Source organism: Mobula hypostoma, chromosome 1 (assembly GCF_963921235.1).
Source record: "Mobula hypostoma chromosome 1, sMobHyp1.1, whole genome shotgun sequence".
In the NCBI taxonomy this organism is placed as follows: domain Eukaryota; kingdom Metazoa; phylum Chordata; class Chondrichthyes; order Myliobatiformes; family Myliobatidae; genus Mobula; species Mobula hypostoma.
In genome coordinates this window covers 155,050,077-155,071,833 of record NC_086097.1, presented here as the reverse complement: position 1 = coordinate 155,071,833, position 21,757 = coordinate 155,050,077, and the positions used below count along the sequence as shown (strand labels likewise).

The window sequence follows — 21,757 nt, the reverse complement described above, 5'->3', positions numbered from 1 at the left end:
AGAGGCAGCTAGCAACAGAGGGAACAAGATGGCTCCTGTATACAACTCATGTGTGTCATGTAAAAAAGTGTGTTTTTGTCACCACTGTTGGACATCTGCCGCGTCAGGTTTTCTGTCTGGTGGTGGTGACACATGGTTTGATGGTGTTAGCAAAAACATCCAAATCATCCTCAGTGAAGGCTTGAATATAATTTATGATCATAATAAATAGTAATATGGCTTGTAATGTTTCATTAACCTTTATTTATAATATACATATTTTCCCCTTTAATTCTTCCACACACAGGCCTACAATATTTCCTTACTATATGTATCCCCAATGACTAAAACCATAAATGAATTTAGTTGCACCATTTCATAATCATTTTATAAAATTTCACCAAATTAAACATAATTAAATTCTTAGTAATTTTGTACAATTTCATAGTAATTCCATTAAATTTTGACCTTCCTTTTATGTATTTTAGGAAGTTATGGCTAGGTAGCAGCTATCAGTGGAGGAGTGAAGGACAAGAAACAGGGAATACCAAAAAAAGTGGAGAGAGAAAGTTTATAGAGAGCCAGAGTTAAAGGAGGAATACCTGAGAAAGGAAAAGCAAAGATGGAAAAAGAGAGTAGAGGATGGGAAGATAAAAACTATCAGTGATTTGAATGAAAGGGAAAAGAGGAGTAAGAGAAAGGCATGGAAATGCAGACAGCAAGAGTCAAGAAAGCATAAGAGAAAGGACCCAGAACACCCAGAAACTCCCCCAGATAGTCCGTTGGATCAGACTATACAGGAGCCAGCTCACAGTAGGCAGTCTATAGCAGGGGAAAGGGAAAGAAAGAAAACAAGAGCAAGATACTTGAGAGAGATGAAAGCTTTGAAAAATAAACTTCAAGAGATAATAAAAGTTAGGAACACACTGAAAAAGCGTTGGCAACAAGAGCAAACTAGAAATATAAAAAACACAAGAATCACCAAGGAAAAAAAACAGAGCAGATGCTACAGGGAAGCAAAATCTTCCATGAGGTGGTTGGGAGAAGGCTTTGCAGTACTCAGCTCTATCGTATTGCTGAAGGGGACATACAGACATATGATGCACTCCTTTCTCAACCACTAAAACCTGTACCAGCAACGAGGAAAATCCATCAGCTGATACCTTACGGAAACAGCATCTGTTGCAGATCATTGTCATGTTTCTGTAGTGAGCCACAGATGTGCCAGTGTTTCAGCCCAACAACATTTCAGTTGACTAAAAATACACATGCCAGTGTACAGGCTGAGGAGAATGATGGCTCTACCACAATGGGAAAGAACAGAGGGCCTTTGGCAATGCTGATGGAGGAAATGGAGCAGGAACCCCAGAGTGGTCCTGACGGGCTTCGACAGATATATCTGCTGGTGTCATTAATTGTGGAGATTGGCTTGCAGTCATTTATGACCAAAATTGATGGTTAGCAAAGGCTGTCACTGTGGATGCTCATCATCAAGATGTTCAAGTGGAGTTTTTCCACCCTCATGGGCCCAACACACGCTTCCATCCAAAACCAGGTGGAAAGGATATGTGCTTCGTACCAGTTGAAGATATTCTGGTCAAACTGATGGAGGCATCATCACCGGGTCGTGCAAGCAGGACGAGAGAGATCTACCACCTGTCTGCTGAAGTCATGGACTTCATAGAGGAGGAGCATATTAATCATCTACCTCCTGATAAAGATGACTGAACGTTTTTGAAGATTTTCAAGCCCAGAAAGAGATGGATTTTTTTAGTTCCTGGTGTGTTTTCTGATGTTTATGCTTAAACATTGCAGTTGTACTGTAGTTTTTATTTTGCTGTTTACTGTTGTTATTAATATTTACAGAAGGATAAAATATACATGACAAATTGTTATTTGTTGTACCAAATTGTTAAATAAAGTTGTTAAGCAAGGAAGCATTGACTTGAGTGGTGAAAAGGTTGGAATTGTTTGTTGTAATTAGGCCACTGCCACCACCGTCAGGTCGCAGTCACCACCGTCAGATGGAACTTTCTTTGTTTTAAGTTAATATGCTTACAATCTGTTCCTCCATAACAGCTGATTTATTAATGTAATTGTCTCTTTAAAATTACAAATGTGTTTTTACTGTATGTCCAAAATTGTTATTTTGTATATTTAACGCTAATGTTAAAAGTTGCATGATGAAAGAGTTTTTAAAGGAGTACACGTGAAATAGTATAAAAAATGAACAAAAGTGAATATTCAACATTTAACAGCATATATGTGTACCTATGGTGTAGACACAATGATTTAAAAGCTCAAAATCTATATAAGACTGAATAAATAGGAATAAATAGCTTCTTATTTTGTCTGACTGTGGACAAAAATTAATGACAGGGAAAACACATATTTTATGAAAAAAATTTCAAAATCAGGAGGTTGCACCGAAATATTGCTTGATTGCTGAGACCTTGTTCTATAAACATATACGTTTAGATTTCTTAACATTTCAAATTTTTTCTTTTCAAATTAAACCTGTTTTATCCAAATTCTCAAGAGTCAGTGACTCACAGTTGTAAGAATGACAGGGTTATATTAGTGGGAAATTTTAATTTCCCTGGTATTGACTGAGCTACCCAGAGTGTTAAGGACATGCAGAGGGTGGAATCTGAGAAATGTTTCCAGAAAAGTTTCCTGAGTCAATACATACGGGGCCCAAACTGGGAGGGTCTCTCTTCGGAAATGAGGCAGGACAAGCCATTGAGATGGCAGTCAGGGAGCACCTTGGCTCTAGCGACCATAATTGTATTAGTTTTTAAACAGTGATGGAGAAAGATAGGGCAGGTCCATAGGTAAAGGTCCCAAACTAGAGCAGGAATAACTTTGAGTCAGTAAGTTAGCATTTAGAAAAGTTACATTTTGAGAGATTATTTGAAGAGAAAGGAACGATTGGGAAATTAGAGACTTTTAAGAGTGAGATATGATGAGTCCAGGGAAAGCATGTTCCTGTTGGGGTGAAGGTAAACCTTGCAAATTTAGTCAACCATGGCTGATTAGAGATATTGAGGCTCTGATCAAGAAAAAAAGAAACATGCATTTGGTTTATTTGGTTGCGGATGATTGAACCCTTTGATTAATGTCGAAAGATTAAGAATAAACTTAAGAGGGAAATCAGGAGGTCATTAGGATGAGGAAAATCCCAAGAGATTCTATAGCTATATTAAAAGAGTGCCTAACTAGAGAGTAGGTCTCCATAGAGATTAGCAGGACAGCCTACGTCTTGAACTGCAGGAGATGGGTGGGATTTTTAACAAATATTTTTCCGCAGTATTTACTGAGGAGAAAGTTGTGGTTACTTAAGATATAAGGGAAACAAGTGGAGATGCTTTGGTGAAAATTCATTTTACTAAGTAAGATGTGTTTGCAGCCTTCCGGTGCATTAAGATGGATAAATCACTCAGGCCCAACTGAATACGTTCTCAGACTTTTTGGGGGGTTAGCGAAGAAATTGTAGAGCCCCTTGTAGAGATATTTGCTTCATTGTTAGCCACTGGTGAACTTCCTAAAGACTACATGGTGGTTATGTTATTCAATTGTTTAAGAAGAGTAGCAAAGGAAAGCCAAGGAACTATAAGCTTGTTAGCCTTCCATTAGTAGTAGGGAATTCTGAGGGCAGCATCTACCAACCTTTGAATCGACAGAGTCTCATTAGAAGGAGTCAGTATGAGAAGTCATGTCTGGGGAATCTTATAAATTTCATAGAAGTAACCAAAAGGTTAGATGAGGGTAGGACAGTGAACATTGTCTATTTGGACTTCAGCAAGATCTTCAACAAGGTCTCACCTAACAGGCTGTCTGGAAAGTTAGAGCCATGGAATTCAGGCAGAGCTAATTAGGTGGATTGGCTCAGTGGCAGGGTACAGAATCTGACTGGGCGATCCTTATTAATCATTGATATAAATGATAAGGATTTCAAGGCACAAGACTTGATCAGCAAATTTGCAAATGACACAAAATCAAGAGGTATTGTTGAGAGTGAAAAAGATTATCACAGATTGCGGAGGAATTTTGATCTGTTAGGAAACCAGGCCAAGAAGTGGCAAAAGAATTTCAATATAGATAAGAGTGAGGAGATACGTTTTGGAAAGTCAAACCAGTATAGAATTTATACTGTGACTGGTAGAGCACTAGAGACTATAATGGAATAGAGGGACTAGGAGTACAGGCTTCTTGGCCCGAAATGTCAACTCTTTTTTTCCACTCCTAATGAATGGTCTCAGCCCGAAACGTCAACGGTTTACTCTTTTTCGTAGATGATGCCTGGCCTGCAGAGTCCTCCAGCATTTTGTGTGTATTCCTTTGATTCCAGCATCTGCATATTTTCTCTTGTTTGTGATTGGACCTCTACATTGAGGAGTGTCTTCCTGGGATGTCTACCCTGAAGAAATATGAACTTCCTTTCGATGGGAGTTCAGTGAAACCCTCTCTCATTGATCCCTCTCTCTCTGATTTCTGCTGTCCTATAACTCTTCGACCATGGGCTCACTCAGACCCGCTACCACAGTCACGCATCCACCCTGGGAGCATGACTTCATCACCATCTTGTGCTATATGGCTTTCAGGTCTGTGTCCAAGCTTCATGATTCGGACCCTCTGCGGACCCCAGGTACTCACATTCAATTGACTGCTTCTCCCACCATGTTCTACGCACTATTTCTGCCATAAGGAGGTAACCTGGGTCCCTATCCCAGTCACTTCACAACTCCAGGATTCTCTCTCCGCTGCCTGCAATGGACCTGTCGGATAATTTATCCTCTGTTGGATCCACATTTTCAATCACCAGCTCGTTGCCTTTCTCACATCCATCAAGGATTGGAAGATTGCCTATCTACAGACTGCAGAACCTACCGTTTCCAACATTGGCAGCCATGGACATTCCCAGACCGTGATCCCTGCTGCCAACCTTAATGGTTTTAATGGTCCTGAGCAGATTCAGAACCCAAACTCCACTACAACCAATGTTGGTTCCAACGACCCCAACTATCTTCTAAGTGCCAGTAATTTCCAACCCTGATTCCAGCCTGGACCTAGACTGACAGCACCTCCGGGCCAGGTCTTTATGCGCTGCTGCTGGAATCCCAGCCTTCCCTTCCCCCACCACCACTCTGCAACCCTGTGTCTCTCAGGTCCCATGGCCAGATCTCGGGTCCTTGGAGACGCCATCTTCCTCTCACCCCACCTTCCCTGAACACCCCAACCCTCCCCTCTCCTCAAACATTACCAACCCTCTTCCGCCATCTGATTCCAGCTCTCATTCATGCCAGGTCTTCACAATTGCCTCTGACCTTCCCCCCTCTGAGGCAGCATATTCCATCCTCAGCAAGAGCCTTAGCTTTGTCCCCTTGCACCCACACCTCAGTGAGTTCCGCTCCCACCGTGATGCTGAGCTCTTCTTCTGTCTCCGTGCCCACTTCTTTGGCAAGGATTCTCCAGCTGGCATCAATGACCCTTTCTCCCATCTTCAACCCTCCTCTTCCCGAAACACATTGCTCTGGTCTTCTGCCTGCTCTGGATCTTTTCATTGTTAACTGCTGACGAGACATCCACTGTCTCGATTTTACTACACCACTCTCCAATTCAAACCTCACACTTTCCAAACAGGCTGCTTCTCCACACTCTCCGCACTAATCCTCACCTCACCATCAAACCTGCAGATGGGGGCTGGCGGGGGGGGTGGAGATGCTGCATTAGTCTGGCGGACCACCATCTACCTCGCTGAGGCCCAGTGATAACACTCAGACACCTCTTTAACTGGACCCCACGCAGGAGCATCAGGCCATTGTCTCCCGCACCATCACTGTGCTGCAAAGAACAGGGTGAACCCAAACACAGGACACTGGCATGGAGATTGAGTTAAGATGCAGACGAGGGTGTGAGAGTGGCTGGAGCTGAACAGCAAACCGGAGGGTGAATGGGAAAGCAGGAGGCAGGCAGAACTTATCTTGACATAGGGCGTTGCTGGCACTGAACGGAAAACAGGTGGCAGGCAAAACTTATCTTGATACGGAGCGTAGAAAGGCAAGCGGTAGACAATACTTTTCTTGATACGGAGATACTGAGTTACACAGGTAAACCTTGGTGCTGAAATAAAACTTAGAATCCTTATCTTGACACGGAGAAATGGAGTTACCCAGGTAAACCTCGGTACTGAAGTAAAACTTAGAATACACAATCCTAAGCAGCTGGGAAGATTAATTATCACACTGGCTAAACAATGAGCTGGCAACAAGTGGATGCAAAGCTGGGGTTTTTATGCTGCAGGTCTTGTTGAGAACCAGGTGTGCCGCCATCAGAGGGAATTAGGAGAAAATGGGGAATTAATGGTCGAGAACGTCACACAATCAAAGGAAATTAGGAGAAAATGGGGAATTAACAGTCGGGACCGTGACACACTGGCCTTATTAACTTTGGGGATCTCCTATCCACTACCAACAACCTCATAGCTTCCTTACACTGCACCTCCCGTTTTTTCCTCTTTCGCAAGATCTATAATCCTGCCTGTGCAGGTAGACCCATTGTTTCGGATTGTTCTGGCCCCCATGAACTTATATCTGCATACCTTGACTGTTTTATTCCCCCTAGTTCAGCCCCTTCTTACCTACATCTGTGACACTTAACACGCTCTTGATCTTTTCAATGACTTCAGGTTTCTTGGCCCTGGTCATCTCATTTGCACTATGGATGTCCAGACCCTATTCACCTCCATCCCTCAGCAAGAAAGCCTCAATGCTCTCTGCTTCTTTCTGGACACCAGACCCAACCAGTTCCCCTTCACCTCTCTCCTCTGTCTGGCAGATCTGGTCCTCACTCTCAATAATTTTTTCTTTGGCTCCTCCCACTTCCTTTAAATAAAAGGTGTAGCCATGGATACTCTTGTGGATCTTGGCTAAGCTGCCTTTTTGTCGGCTATGTGGAACAGTCTATGTTCCAAACCTACACTGGTGTCACTCCCCAATTTTTCCTTCGTTACATTGATGACTGCGTCGCTGCTGCCTCCTGCACCCACATGGAGCTCGTCAACTTCATCAACTATACCTCTTCCCACCCTGTTACTTGCCACCCCCTTCTCTCAGTTCTCCATCTCTGCTGTATCTGCTCTCAGGATGAGGCTTTTCATTCCAGAACGAAGGAGAGGTTCTCCTTCTTCAATGAAAGGGCATCCCTTCCTCCACCATTAATGCTACCCTCAACCACATCTCTTCCATTTCGTGCACATCTGCCCTCACCCCATCCTCCCGTCACCCCACTAGTTATATGGTTCCTCTTGTCCTCACCTACCACCCCACCAGTATATAATGCTCCTTAAATTCCGCCATTTCCAATGGGATCCCACCAGCAAACACATCTGTCCCTCCCCCCACTTTCTGCTTTCCGTAGGGATCGGTCCCTACGTGACTCCCTTGTCCATTCGTCCCACTCTACTGATTTGCACTAGCTTGCAAACGGAACAAGTGCCACCCCTGCCAATTCACCTTCTCCCTAACTACCATTCAGGGCCCCAAACAGTCCTTCCAGGTGAGGCAACACTTCACCTGTAAGTCTGTTGGGGTCATCTATTGTATTCAGTGATCCCAGTGGGGTCCCCTGTATATTGGTGAGACCTGATGTTGATTGGGAGACTGCTTCGCCTAGCACTTATGCTCTGTCTGCCAGAAAAAGCAGGATCTCCCAGTGGAAGCCCCTTTTAAATCCACTTCCCATTCCCATTCTGACATGTCAGTCCATGGACTCTTCTACTGTTGCGATGAAGCCACACTCAGGTAGGAGGAGCAACACCTTATATTCTGTCTGGGTAGTCTCCAACATTATGGCATGAACATTAATTTCTTGACTTTCTGGTAATGCCACCCCCACCCCCTTCAGCATTCCCCATTCCCTTTTCCCTCTCTCACCTTATCTCCCTCCCTGCCCATCACCTCCTTCTGGAGTATTGATCATGTGGATAGCCAGAAGCTTTTTTCCAGGGCTGCAATGGCTAACACGAGGGGGCATAGTTTTAAGGTGCCTGGAAATGGGTACAGAGGGGATGTCAGGGTTAAGTTTTTCACACAAAGAGTGGTGGGTGCTTGGAATGCACTGCTGGTGGCAGTGGTGGAAGTGGATACAATAGGGTGTTTTAAGAGCCTCTTAGATGGGTACATGGAGCTTAGAAAAACTGAGGGCTGTGCCCAAGGGAAATTATAGGCAGTTTCTAGAGTAGGTTACATGGTCGGCACAATACTGTGGGCCAAAGGGCCTGTAATGTGCTGTAATTTTATATGTTCTATGTTCCTCAAACCAGATCAGTTTTGTTGTAATTTTCAACCTGTAACACAAGGTGGCACATTTTCTCTGCATTGTCGTTCAAAGGCAAGATTAGCGCTTGTAGAAATTGTCAGTTCTGAATTAAATTAACAGTTTCCAACCATTGCTGACATGTCATTAAAATGTTATTAAGCTTCAAAAGATGCAAGCAGTGAAATGAAGCAAGCTCATTAACAAACTAAGGAGGGTAATTGCACTCTCTGTTCAATGGATTAGATATGGGATGGTTTCAGATACACATGGACCAAAATACTCTAAAGTTTGCTATAATTGGATGGGCTGACGGTCTGGTTAGTCCATGCCCTGCCGCTGAAACTTAATGCATTGACACTGCCCCTCTCTAGTAGGACTGAAAATGATCAAGAGATGAGGGGTTTAGTGAGGGAAGAAAATAAAACAGTGAAAAGGCAATATTCATTTTTCACAGATTGTTGCCTTTTATGTACAAAACTGAGTGCGACCTGGTCTCTTGGAGAAGTTTTGCCGTTTGGATTCGTGCTGGAAGAAGTGCAACTTCAACAAAATTAAATAGGGTACAGTAGTTTATTTATTTCCTTTTCATTTGTAATTTTTTTCCTTGTTATCATTAAAACTTGATGTGGAGACTTCTTTCCAAAGGAAACTGCTACAGGGTAAGAATCTGAAACGGAAGCGATTTTTAAAATTCTTTGTGTCAAAGAATGTTCTTTTAATGAGATTTCCTTACAGGTTGGTGGTTTATTTTTTTTAATATCGAGTGCAACAAGTCTATTTTTTGAATAAGTATTTCAGTAACTGTATAGTATTGTTTGTGTAACCATTTGTTTTAAATTAAGTATTTCTGCTTTACATTCCCACATGATCTAATGTTACATTTCCCTGTGAGAATCGAGAATGCTCAATACAGTAAAAGTTCAGGAATTCTGTTTAGAATTAAGTTTCTTCTTACTCAGTGACCTGTTAGCTTCTGTGAAGAGAATATTGTCAGCATCAGTTGAAAGCAGTATTTCATTCCTCATGGCTGTGACACCAAGTTTACTGTTAATCTCAAGGACACTTTGAGTCACTGTCTCCAGTAACTCGACAGACTGTAGAGTGCTATTTTAGCTGTATCTAACTGAAAGGCCAATATGACTGTCAAAATATGTTGTAAGCTGTTTTTAGAATGATCTGGATCTATTTTTTTGTAGGTTTAACACTTGCAAGTGCCTTTCTGAAGGCAGAGTTTTCTCTTTTGGGTGCCCAGTTGTCAGTGCAAGTCAAAGGCAGAACATACATAACCTTAGAAAGAATAGTCATTCCTCATTAAGATAACATTTCTGTTCCCAAATGACGGTTTCTATAGTAACCCGTCTTCTGCTTCAATTGTCTGCAAGGTCCTGTGTCAAAGGTCATGGTATATCACTCAGGGCTTACCTCATGACTCTACAACATGTTGGGTCTGATGTTGGAGATGGTATTTTTTTCAAATTCAGGTAAATGTGAACGAAGCATGTTGAAGGATGTGTTCTTTTATGTTATATCAGAGTGGTCATGGTGCAGATTAGCTCCCAGGGTGTTGTTAAAGTGCTGTTACAAAAGCCTGGATAGAGTTTGGTGGTACAACGTAATGGGGAAAATTTCAAATCATTGTAACTCTCACAGGCAGTGAAGAGATGGCGAGATTTGTATTTCAGTGTGCAACCTTGTTAAAAAGGTTGTTAAATAGGTTCTAATCTTTGTCAGTCTGCTTTAAATGTTATTTTCATTACTTTTAAATTAACTTTCATATTCATTCTGAATCCAGCATATTCCATTGCTTAGCATCTCAGAGTGATAGAATTGTACAGAAAAGAATCTTTGGCCCAGTGCATATATGCTGATTTTTTTTTTTCTGTCCGTCTCCCATATGCCTTTACTGAATCCATATCCTTCTGTGGATAATAGATCCACACTTCACCCTAATCTTTTACTGATCTGCCTTTTTAAGTGCCTGTCTAATTGTTCAGTGTAGTGATCATTTCGGACTCATGGAGCATAGGACAGTAGGGCACAGGAACAGTCTATTTTGCCCATGATGTGTGCTGTCACCATGATGACAAATTAAACTAAATCTATCTGCCTGCATGGCCCACAGCAGGCCGTAATGGGCTGCAGATCACTCCCCATGAGAGGCAGTGTCATGCCGGGGCGGGGGTGGGGGTCGCTTCCCACAGGGGGCTGCATTGGGTTGTAAGTCGCTCCCTACGGGAGGCCGTGTCGGGCTCGAGGTCGTTTCCCACAGCAGGCTGTATCATGCCTTCTTGATGGATGAAGACCTCACGGAAGGATCGGGTTCAAGCTGTTACTTGCCTCGATGATAATTTTGAAATTCTGAGACGTGTGATTATTGGTGTGGACCATTATGTGATTATTGCTTATATTCCTCTCCTTCAATTAAATCTGTGTTTTCTTTCTTGCTTCCGATTGGCAGATGGGTGAGATGTTACTCTTTTTGGGTGAGGGAGAGGTTGGGCATTTGATGTTGTTGTTGCTGATTTTTTGTGTGGAAGGAGCTTGGAGGTTTGGAGTGTGATGTTTTCGCTGCCGTGTCTGGGTGGGTGATCTGTTAGTTTTTGTGCGAGGGGAAAGTTTGGGAAGGTTTGGAGTTTGATGTTTTAGCTGCCATGTCCTGGTGGGTGATCTGTTAGTTTTTGTGTGAGGGAAAGGTTGGGGTGTTTGGGTTTGTGAGTTTTATTTCTTTATCCTTTTCGTTCGGGAGGGGTCCTCAACAATTTCCATGTTTTTTCTGTATTTTATGGTTAACTGGAGAAGACAAATCTCAGAGTTGTATCCTGCATATATACTTTGATAATAAAATGAACCTGTGAAACTTTGAACCTTTGCAAGAGATCCATATGATCAGAGTAAATTTATAATCAACGTACATATATGCCAATTACAGTCTACTTTATCATGTGCTCCTATGTACCTCCAACCACATTCTTAACAATCAACCACCATCTTCCTAACCACTGAGGTCAGACTAATTGGCCTATAATTTCCTTTCTTCTTAAAGAGTGGAGTGACATTTGCAATTTTCCCTTCCTCCAGAACTATTCCAGAATCGAGTGATCTTTGAAAGATTATTACTAATATCTCCACAATCTCTTCAGCCACCTCTTTCAAAACCCTGGTGTGTATATTGTCTGGTCCATGTGTCTTATCTACCTCCAGACCTTTCAGTTTCCAAAGAGCTTTCTCTCTAGTCACGGTAACTTCACATAATTCATGACCCTTACACCATATTACTTGTGTCTTCGACAGTGAAGACAGATGCAAAATTCTTTTTGTCCATCATTTCTTTGTCCCTCTCTCCAGCAGTCCAATATCCATTCTTGTCTCTCTTTTACACTTTATGTATCTAAAGAAACTTTCGTATCCTCTTTAATAACATTGGGTAGCTTCCTTTTGTATTCCATCTGTTCATTCTTTATGACTTTTTTTACCTGACTTCTGTTGGTTTTATAAACTTCCCAAACCTCTAACTTCCACTAATTTTTGCTCTATTATATGCGCTCTCTTTTTCTTGTGGGCATTCACAGTAAAAATAATAATGTAATCAAAGAAAAGCTGCACACAAAGACAGACCAACAACCCAACAACCAATGTGCAAACAACAGCACATTTTGCAAATACAATAAGAAAAATAAACAAAATAATAATTGTAATACCCCAGTTTAAAACATTGTTTTATTTATGCAGCTATGCTGTTGGGTATTTCATTTTCTGCAGATTTTCTCAAAATGCAGTAGGTGTTCCTTTAATTCCATTATACAATCAAGTATTTCATTTTTGCTATTTACAATAAAAGTTCAGTTGATTGATAAGTTAGGGGTGTTGAATTAGCCACTAGGATTTGCCTTGGGAAAATGCTAGAGGCAGCACGGGCAAAAGAACAGGAAGCCATTTTCCAGGGAGAACGTGAGATTGAAGAAGGAGAAAGAAGGAGAATGGAAACAGGCAATGAATATAGCAGAGAAACATGCTGAAAAGCTCACAGGACCTACTTGGAAGGACAGAGACCACTGCAGGAGAACTCTTATGCTGACAGTGATCTTTTGGAGAATGTACAGTTAACTTTTAGTTAGTTAGCACATGACCTTGGAGAAAGTTTGATGTTTTTTTCTCTTGGACCTTGTGTAAGTAATTTTTCCCTGGGATGGGTTCTTCAATAAAAAGCCGGTTCAGTACCATGATTAAACAAAGTGAAGCAAACTGGATTGATTACCTAACAATAAGCACCAATGATTACATGCACAATATAGACTATTATTTATATATATGATGGGTATTTTCTTTATTTCGTGTTATATGGTATTATTGTTTGTTACAGCTTAAAAATCTTTGTCAATACATTTTTATACATTTTTATACAAGTTTATACTGCTGTAAATTATAGTTTCTTGGCGAATGGTAAATCTATGTGGGTGTGTCAGTGTTCATACAGTAACTGCCTTCGTTTTCCCTTAGAAGGAACATTCAGACTTTTATGTTTGTGTGTGCCTGAAATCACATTTACCTTAGACATGTTCATTTAATGGAAATGACATCTTTCATTGTTATTCCCAGGCATTGTAGAGTTATTTTACAGTTCGGTTGAATTCACAGTAAAAGCTAACTCATTGAGAGCCAACAGAGAGAGAGGTTAATTACATTATAAATAAATAACTAATAAATGAGAACACAAGTTGAGGAATTCCTGAAAGTGAGTCCATGGGTTGTAGAATCATTTCAGTGTTGGGATGAGTGAAGTTATCCTCTCTGATTCAGGAGCCTGATGGTTGAGGGCTAATAACTTCCTGAACTGTCATTAGCAGAAACAAAGGTGGTGATGAATCAGCAGATAGGAGGGAGATTGAAGATCTGGCTGAGGGTTTCCATACCAGTCCATGATGCAACCTGTCAGTATTGTCTCCACCAAGTATCTATAGAAGTTTGTCAAAGTTTTAGATGACATGCCGAATCTTTGCAAACCTCTGAGTAAGAAGAGGCGCTGCCATGCTTTCCTTGTGATGGCACTTGTGTGGTGGATCCAGGACAGATCCTCTGAAATTATAACTCTGAGGAAATTAAAGTTGCTGACCCTCTCCACCTGTGATTCCCCAATCAGGACTGGCTCATAGACCTCTGGTTTCCTCCTCCTGAAGCCAATAATCAGTTCATTGGTTTTGCTGACATTGAGTGAGAGGTTGTTGCTATGGCATCTTTCAGCCAGATTTTCAATCTCCCTCCTACATGCTGATTCATCACCACCTTTGATTTATCCTACAATAGTGGTGCCCCATGTGTAAACATAAATATGGTATTGGACCTGTACTTAGCCTCACAGTCATAAGTATAATGCAAGTAAAGCCATGGGCTAAGCACACAGCTTTGTGGTGCACCTGTGCGGATAGAGATTGTGGAGGAGATGTGGTCGCCAATCCAAATTGACGAGGTCTGCAAGTGAGAAACTCACGGATCCAGTTGCACAAGGAGGTATTGAGGCTTGGGATTTGGAGTCTATTGATTGGATTAGGGAGGATGATAATGTTGAATGCAGAGCTGCAGTTAATAAAGAACATCTTGATGTATACATCATCAGAATGTAGGCAAATTGGAGCTGATCCAAGTCACTCCTTAGGCACGAGTTAATATATTTCATCACCAACTTCTCAAGGCACTTCTTCACATAATTAGATGAAAGTCATTGAGGCACGTTACCATGTTCTTTTGGGCACCAGAAAAATTGAAGCAAAGGGCACTTCAGAGTGCTGAAACAAGAGGATAAAACACTACGGCCAGTCGATTAGCATGGTTATTCAGTACTCAGCCAGGTACGCCGTTTGGGTCAGATGCTTTCACTGGGTTCATCCTCCTGAAGGATGTTCTTCCATAGACCTTAGAGTCTGAAATCATAGGGTCTTCAGGGGTTGTGGGAGATCATGAAGTTGTCTTACTTTTTCTGTCAGTGAAAACGAACAAAAAGGCATTGAGCTCATCTGGGAATGAAACCTTGTTGTCACGTACAGTATGTCATTTGTTTTACTTTGAGGGAGGTGATAGCAGAAATTGAGCATCCTTCTGTGATTCAAGTTTGGTCTGGAATTGCCACATTGCACGAGTTGGCTTTCCAGAGATCATACCTGGATTTTTAATGTTATACTCGGTCAATAGACCAAGCCCATAACAGGTTGTGCTTCTCATGGTTCATCCAGAGCTTCTGATTGGGGAAGACTGAATGATTTTGTGGGGACACACTCATCCACAAGTGTTTTAATAAAGTCAATGACAACTGTGGTGTATTTGTCAAGTCAGGTCAAACTTATTGTCATTTTACTATATACGGGTATACTGTATAAACGAGACAATGTCTCTTTGAACCAGGGTGTAAAGCACAGTAGTACACATAACGCACATAACACCCAATAACTTATGGAAGCACGGGTAAAATCTACGGATGAATTACGTATAAATAAACAAACTAAAGTGCATACATTAAATATTGTAAAGTACAGAACAGATTAACAAGTGACACTTTGAATGCAATGTGTCAAGGAGTCAGAAGCCTAATGGCCTGAGGGAAGAAAGTTTCCCATCCTGACTGTTCTTGTTTTTATGCATCGGATTGTCCTGCCCGGTGGTAGAAAGTCAAAGAGGAGGGTAGATGGATAGGTGGGAACCTTAATAATACTAAGGGCCCTGCGTATACAACACTTTTGATAAATGTCCCTGCTGGATGGTAGGGAGGCCCCTGTGATCCTCTCAGCCATTGTTACAGTCCTTTGTAGGGACTTCTGGTCTGATGCTTGGCTGCTCCCGTACCAGATGGAGATGCAACTTGTCAAGACGCTCAAAATGCTGTTCCGATAAAATGTGGTTAATATATGGGAGGGGGAGCCTCTCTTGCCTTAGTCTGCTTAGGAGCTGCAGGTGCTGCTGTGTCTTCCTTTTCAGGGAGGTGATAATAAGGGACCAGATGAGGTCATCCGTGACGTGAACTCCCAGGAACTTGGTGTGGTTAACTCTCTCTATGGAGGAGCTATTTATTCGCTGAAGGGAATGGGTCAACTGCACCTTCCTGAAGTCGACAATGATTTCCTTGGTCTTCTCCACATTCACAATTGGGTCGTTCTTCTCTCACCAATCCACCGGCCACTCCACTTCCTTGCTGTCCTCTGTCTCATTGCTGTTGATGAAGCCAGTCACTGTTGTGTCATCTGCAAACTTGATGACACGGTTTGAGCTGGATCCTGCGACACAGTCACGTGTCAACAGTGTCAACAGCAACAGGCTGAACAAGCAGCCCTGGAGAGCACCTGTGCTCAGCGTAATAGGACTAGAACCGCTGCTGCCCCAACACAGACTGACTGTGGCCTTTCTGTTAAGAAATCGGGGATCCAGTTGCAGAGGGAGGTGTTGAGACTCAGTGAGGACAGTTTTCTCACCATTTTCTGAGGTATGATGGTGTTGAATGCCAAACTGAAGTTTATAAGCTGCAGGTTGGCATACAAGACCCTATCTTTCAGGACAGGTGGGACAGGACAGAGTGGAGGGCAGAGTCTATTGCATTGTTGGTGGATCAATTCGAGCAGTAAGCAAACTGGAAAGAGTACAATGTAGCCAGGAAAAAGGCTGTAATGAGCTCCATGACCAGCCACTCAAAGCATTTCATAATGGTTGATGTTAATGCCACCAGACGATAGCCATTTAGGCAAATTACTGTCACCTTTTTTGGCACTGGTTGCCACCTTAAAAACAAAGGGGCAAGCCTGTTCCAGAGAGAAGCTGAATATATCCATCAGAACCTTAGTTAGCTGGGCTGCGCAGCCTTTCAGAACCTGACCTGGTATATTATCGGGCCCTGCAGCTTTGTGTGGGTTGACTCAGGCCAAGGGCTTCCTCACAGCTTCAGTCAGATGGTGTGTCTGCTCCCCTGGGGGGAGGGGTGCCTTCCTCACCAGCACTTTGTTCTGCACATCACACTAGGTATGAAAGACATTCAGCCTCTCGGGGTGTGAGGGATCCTGGTCACTGACACGCTGGGTAGACTTAGAGTCTGTAAACCTCTGAATCCTGCCACATGCACATCGTGTCCTTGGTATCACAGAAGTGGTTGCATATTCTCTGAGAATGCTCCCATTTTGCCTTCCTGATGGAGTGGGATACCACAGTTCTTACTTCCCAGAGAGCTGTCACATCCTCTAATCTGAAGGCAGCATCACGATCCCTCAACTATGCATGGACCTCTGAAGTAAGAAATGGCTTCTGATCTGCCCTCAGCCGGATGTGTTTCCTGATGGTAACATCCTCATTATATTTCTCTATGTGGCTGGTCACAGAATCTACATATTCCTTGATGTTGATGTGGCTGCCATAGGTAGCAGTCTCTCTGAACATTCTCCAGTTTGTGCTCTCAAAGCAGTCCTCCAGTGCTGAGATTGCTCCCTCAGGCCAGGTTTTCACCACTTTTAGAACTGGTTTGGCCCCCTTGATCAGCAGCCAGGTTAGTATAAACCAGGTCTCGTGTATTTTCAACTGTGGTAGCAAAAGCAACATGCTGGTGGAATTTAATCAGGACTTTTAAAAAAAAAAAATTTAAATGGTTAAAATCGCTAGCGACAATGAAGGTAACATCAGGGTGTCTGGTTTGAAAGTCACTGACGGTGCCGTAGAGCTCACAGTGCCTCACCAGCGTTAGCAGGGTGGGGGGTGGCGTGCGGAGGATATATACAGCTACCAGCACAACTGTAGTGAACTCCTTTGGTATATAAAATAGTCTTCACTTCACATAAATGAACTCAATCATCAGTGAAGAGTTGGATGCCACTCACTGTTCAAGGAATCATCATTGATGATTCCTTGAATATAGACCAGCCCACCAACCCAAATCACTGCCTTCTGCAACTACCTTGTTGTTGCTCTTACTTCTGGTGCCTTGCTCTATGAATCAGAATCAGGTTTAATATCACTGGCATTAGTCCTGAAATTCGTTAAATTTATGGCAGCAGTACAATGAAATACATGATAAATAGATTAGAGAAAAAAAAACTGTATTACAATAAATATGTGTATATTTATCTTAAATAGGTTATATTTTAAAATAAGTAGTGCAAAAAAAAGAAATAAAAAAAGTAGTGAGATTGTGTTCATGAGTTCAATGTCCATTTAGAAATTGGATGGCAGAGGGGAAGAAGCTGTGGCTGAATAGCTGAGTGTAGGCCTTCAGGCTTCTGTACCTCCTTCCCGACAGTAACAGTGAGAAAAAGGCATGTTCTGGGTGGTGGGGGTCCTTAATGAAGGATTTTGCCTTCCTAAGGTACCGTTCCATTAAGATGAATGGGAGTTGCTTCATCCCTGAAAATTTATGTGCCAAAATGCCTCTTATATTTCACTATAATGTTTGCTTCCATCACTACCCCTTTCAGTGCATTTCCCTATCTACCACTTTCTGTGTAAAAAAAAACTTACCCTCAACACTGCCTTTAAACTTTCACCCTCTAACCTGAAAGCTATCTTCTCATGTATTTGACATTTCTGACTATCTCTTATGTAGGGTTCTTATAATTTTATAAACCTCTGTCAGATCCACCCTCAGGTTCTGAAAGAAATCTAAGTTTGTATAACTTCTCCTTACAGCTAAGGCTCTGTAACCCAGACAGAATCCTGGTGAACCTTCTCTGTACCATCTCCAAAGCCTCCACATCCTTCCTGTAATCGATGACCAGAATTGCAAACAATATTCCACATGTGGTCTAACCAAAGGATTATATACGGTAGCTGCAAAATGACTTCCTGACTGTATGTACTCCGTGTCCCAATCGATGAAGGGAAGCATGCCACAAGCCTTCTTTACAACCTTTTCAACTTTTGTTGCCATATTCAGGGAGATATGAACTCCATCACCTTTTCCTATAGTGAACTCAAGGTAACAACTACTCTCTGTACAAGAAAACTTTCCTCTCAAATGCCTTTTTAAATACCTTCATCTCACCTCAGACCTATGCCTTCTAGCCATACCATAGACCCATACTATATATATAAAGGGGAGTTTACAAATGTTACTGGATTCCACCAGTATGAGGTACAGAAAACCAGATAGTCTGACTGTCCATCACTTTCCTGGTTTCCGATGTTGCTTTAACATGTCTGGAAAAACAGTGTTGGAGGCCCAATGAAACTTAAGACAGCATGTTCAGATATCATTGAACAGCATAGACAGCTTTGAAACGAATAAAGTGTTTTTTCATTCATTTATGGGACGTTGCTACCGTGGCTAACACCTGCAATGTTTTCCTGGATTAGCGTGGTGCTTCCCATGAAGGTACTGTTACCATGTGGTTGGGTAGGGAACAAACCAGAATGTGAAGTCAGTGATGAGAATGAGCAACAATACACTTCTAAGTCAGGATAGTCTGTGGCCTGGAGGAGATTTTCCAAGGAGTTATGTTACTATGCACCTGATGCCATTTTCCTTTGATGTAGTAATGATGGGAAGTGCTGTTGGTCTTGTTGGAGTACATTAGGTAAGTAATAGCAATGCAATTTATCATGGGAAATGTTGCAGTCATGGTGCTTTGATGGTTGAAAGAATGAATGAATTGAATTGACTTTATTTATTACTTACATCCTTCACATACATGAGTAAAAATCCTTATGTTACGTCTCTGTCTAAATGTGCAATATACAATTTATAGTAATTTGTAATAAATAGTATGTACAACAGGATAATCAATATAGCATAGAAATACAACTGTATCAGCATGAATTAAACAGTCTGATGGCCTGCTGGTAAAAACTGTCTCAGAGTCTGTTGGTCCTGGCTTTTATGCTGCAGTATCATTTCATGTATGGTAGCAGCTGGAACAGTTTGTGGTTGGAGTGACTCAGGTCCCCAATGATCCTATGGGCCCTTTTTATGTACCTGTCTCTGTAAATGTCCTGAAAAGTGGGAAGTTTACATCTACAGATGTGCTGGGCTGTCCACACCAATCTCTGCAGTGCTCTGTGATTAAGGGAAGTACAGTTTCCATACCAGGCAGTGATGCAACCAGTTAGGATGCTCTCAATTGTGCCCTTGTACAAAGTCCTTAGGATTTGGGAACTTATGCCAAACTTCTTCAAGGTGAAAGAAGTGCTGTTGTACTTTTTTCACCAAATAGCCAATATCCTTGGTGATGTCTATGCTGAAGAACTTAAAGCTGGTCACCTTCTCAACCCCACTGCATTGATGACAATAGGGGTTAGCCTGTCTCCATTCCTTCTGTAGTCCACAACCAGCTCCTTTGTTTTTGCAACATTGAGGGAGAGGTTGTTTTCTTGACATCACTGTGTTAGGGTGATGACTTCTTCCCTGTAGGCTCCCTACAGGCTCTGTAGGTTGCTCACTACTAATGCAATAAGTAATGAAAGAAATTATTATCTCATATTTCATATATTTCTTCATGATGTAGAAGGAGGTTATTTGGGCCATCAAGTTTTCACTGGGTTTGATAACAATCCCAGTCCTCCACCTATTTCTCTAGTAGTGCAATCTCTTGAGCTGAGTACGATGTTCTCTTAAGAGGTTGTCTATTGGTAGGTCCTAGGGTGGCTGTAGAGGCCAATCTGGGATGTTCAGGTGGATCCCTTAATGGAGGACACCTGTGCACCACTTAGTTTAATGTGGGGCGTCTGATGCATGGTAGCTATCATGTGGTTCTTGACAGATCAGGGTTACGGTCAAGTGGCATGGAATGCAAGACAACTGAGGTCCCAGATTCTCTATAATTTATTCTCTCATACATTCCCATCAACTTGCCCCTTTCCCTAATTCCGCTGCCACTTCCTTGGACTAGGGGCAATTTACTGCGACAAATTAACCTACTAACATGTTGTTCCTGTGATATTGGGAAAAACTGCATCACCCAGGAGAAATCACACAGTCACAGGGCGAATATACTGTACAAACTCCACACAGGAAGAACAGGGGGTCAGGTTTGTACCTCAGTCAATGATGTGGTCATCTTATCCAGAGGAACAGAATTCAAGGGTTTCAAAATGATGCTCCAACTGCACAAAACCTAGTCTGATCAAATGTAGTGTAATGTATTTGGTTCCAGATACATCTTGGAAAGTTATGCAGAAGATATTCTATACTAAATGCAGTTGGCAGAGCCACTAGCTGAATGAAGAAAAGAGTATTTGAAGAACAAAATCTCAAAACCAATGCTCTAATGATGGCTACTGGGCAGCAGTGATTCCTGCCCTCATATATTCTTCTACAATTTGGACTTTAGAGAAATATCACCAGGGGCCTTTCTCTGTGGAGCGATGGAGGATGAGGAGTGACTTGATAGAGGTGTATAAGATGATAAGATGACTGGAGGAAAGCTTAGGGGAGATGAATGAGTTTTTTTTAACACAGTGAGTGCTAAGTGTGTGAAATGCACTGCCAGGGATGGAGTTAAAGGCTAATATATTTTTGACACTGAAGAGAATTAGATAGCACACTGAAGAAGGAAGAATGAAATATTATGGACTGTGTAGGAGGGAAGGTTGATCTTAGAGTAGGTTAAAAGATTGGCACAACATCATGAGCAGATGGGTCTGTACTGTGCTGTATGTTTCTGGTGTCAGTAAAATGCTCTTCACTAAAAGGGTAAGAAAACCAATATCAATGCCCTCTCCCAGGACAACAGCCCAACATAGAATTCTTAATTTCACTCAATCAGCTCTGTTGGGTGGGTGATGCTGTTCCTTTGTGCAGCTCGTAAAACAATCTATTCTGAGTTCTGGAAAAGATCACTGGGAAGATAAAGAAAAAGGTTCAATGATATATCCAAATGCCACGAAAAAATCCAACATCTCCCTGGCTCATGATTGCTCAAAGTGAGAAGGACCATGGAATGAAAAGTCCATGACCATATAAAAGACCAGCACAAACAGAAGGAGTGCACTTCCTCAGAAAATACCCACTTTCATTCCTATTGAATTATTCCACTAAAATGGGCCATAAAGTTTTAGTGAGACGTTGTTGGTCTTTTTGAAGGATCTTAGAGAAGCAAGTGTTGGTTGATCTTTTTCTTCAAGCTTCCAAATCCCTCTACATATTGTAACATCTTATTAAAGAAATCTTTCTAGTAAAAATAAATTTTGCAGTAGTATATAATCAGAGACCCTGTTTTTTATTTTGGTTGTTGAGTGGGAGCCATTATCTACATTATCTTGGAAACCACATTAACCATTTGAGTCTTTGAGCATTACCATGTTTGTTTAATAATAATAAGTTATCTGATACAGAAGTAACAAAATGACAATGGCTGAAGAAAAGATCTAACAGATTGATCTATGCAATCAATTTCTCATCTGGGCATGCCCATATACCTGTAGTTTGAATATTTAGGAGAGAAATCTATTAAGATTTTTACACAGACTAATTTACAATTTCGTACCTGAATACCATCGCAGTTCT

General features: G+C 41.8%; 1 protein-coding gene across 1 annotated transcript in view; it reads left to right on the top strand.

The window, feature by feature from the left end:
* The first annotated feature begins 8,752 nt into the window (after positions 1-8,752).
* Positions 8,753-21,757, top strand: part of col22a1 (collagen, type XXII, alpha 1) — a 328,136-nt gene continuing 315,131 nt past the window's right edge. Inside the window, exon 1 of the mRNA XM_063048837.1 lies at positions 8,753-8,858. The gene's annotated coding sequence lies outside the window, so the exon portion shown is untranslated. The remainder of the gene's footprint in view (positions 8,859-21,757) is intronic.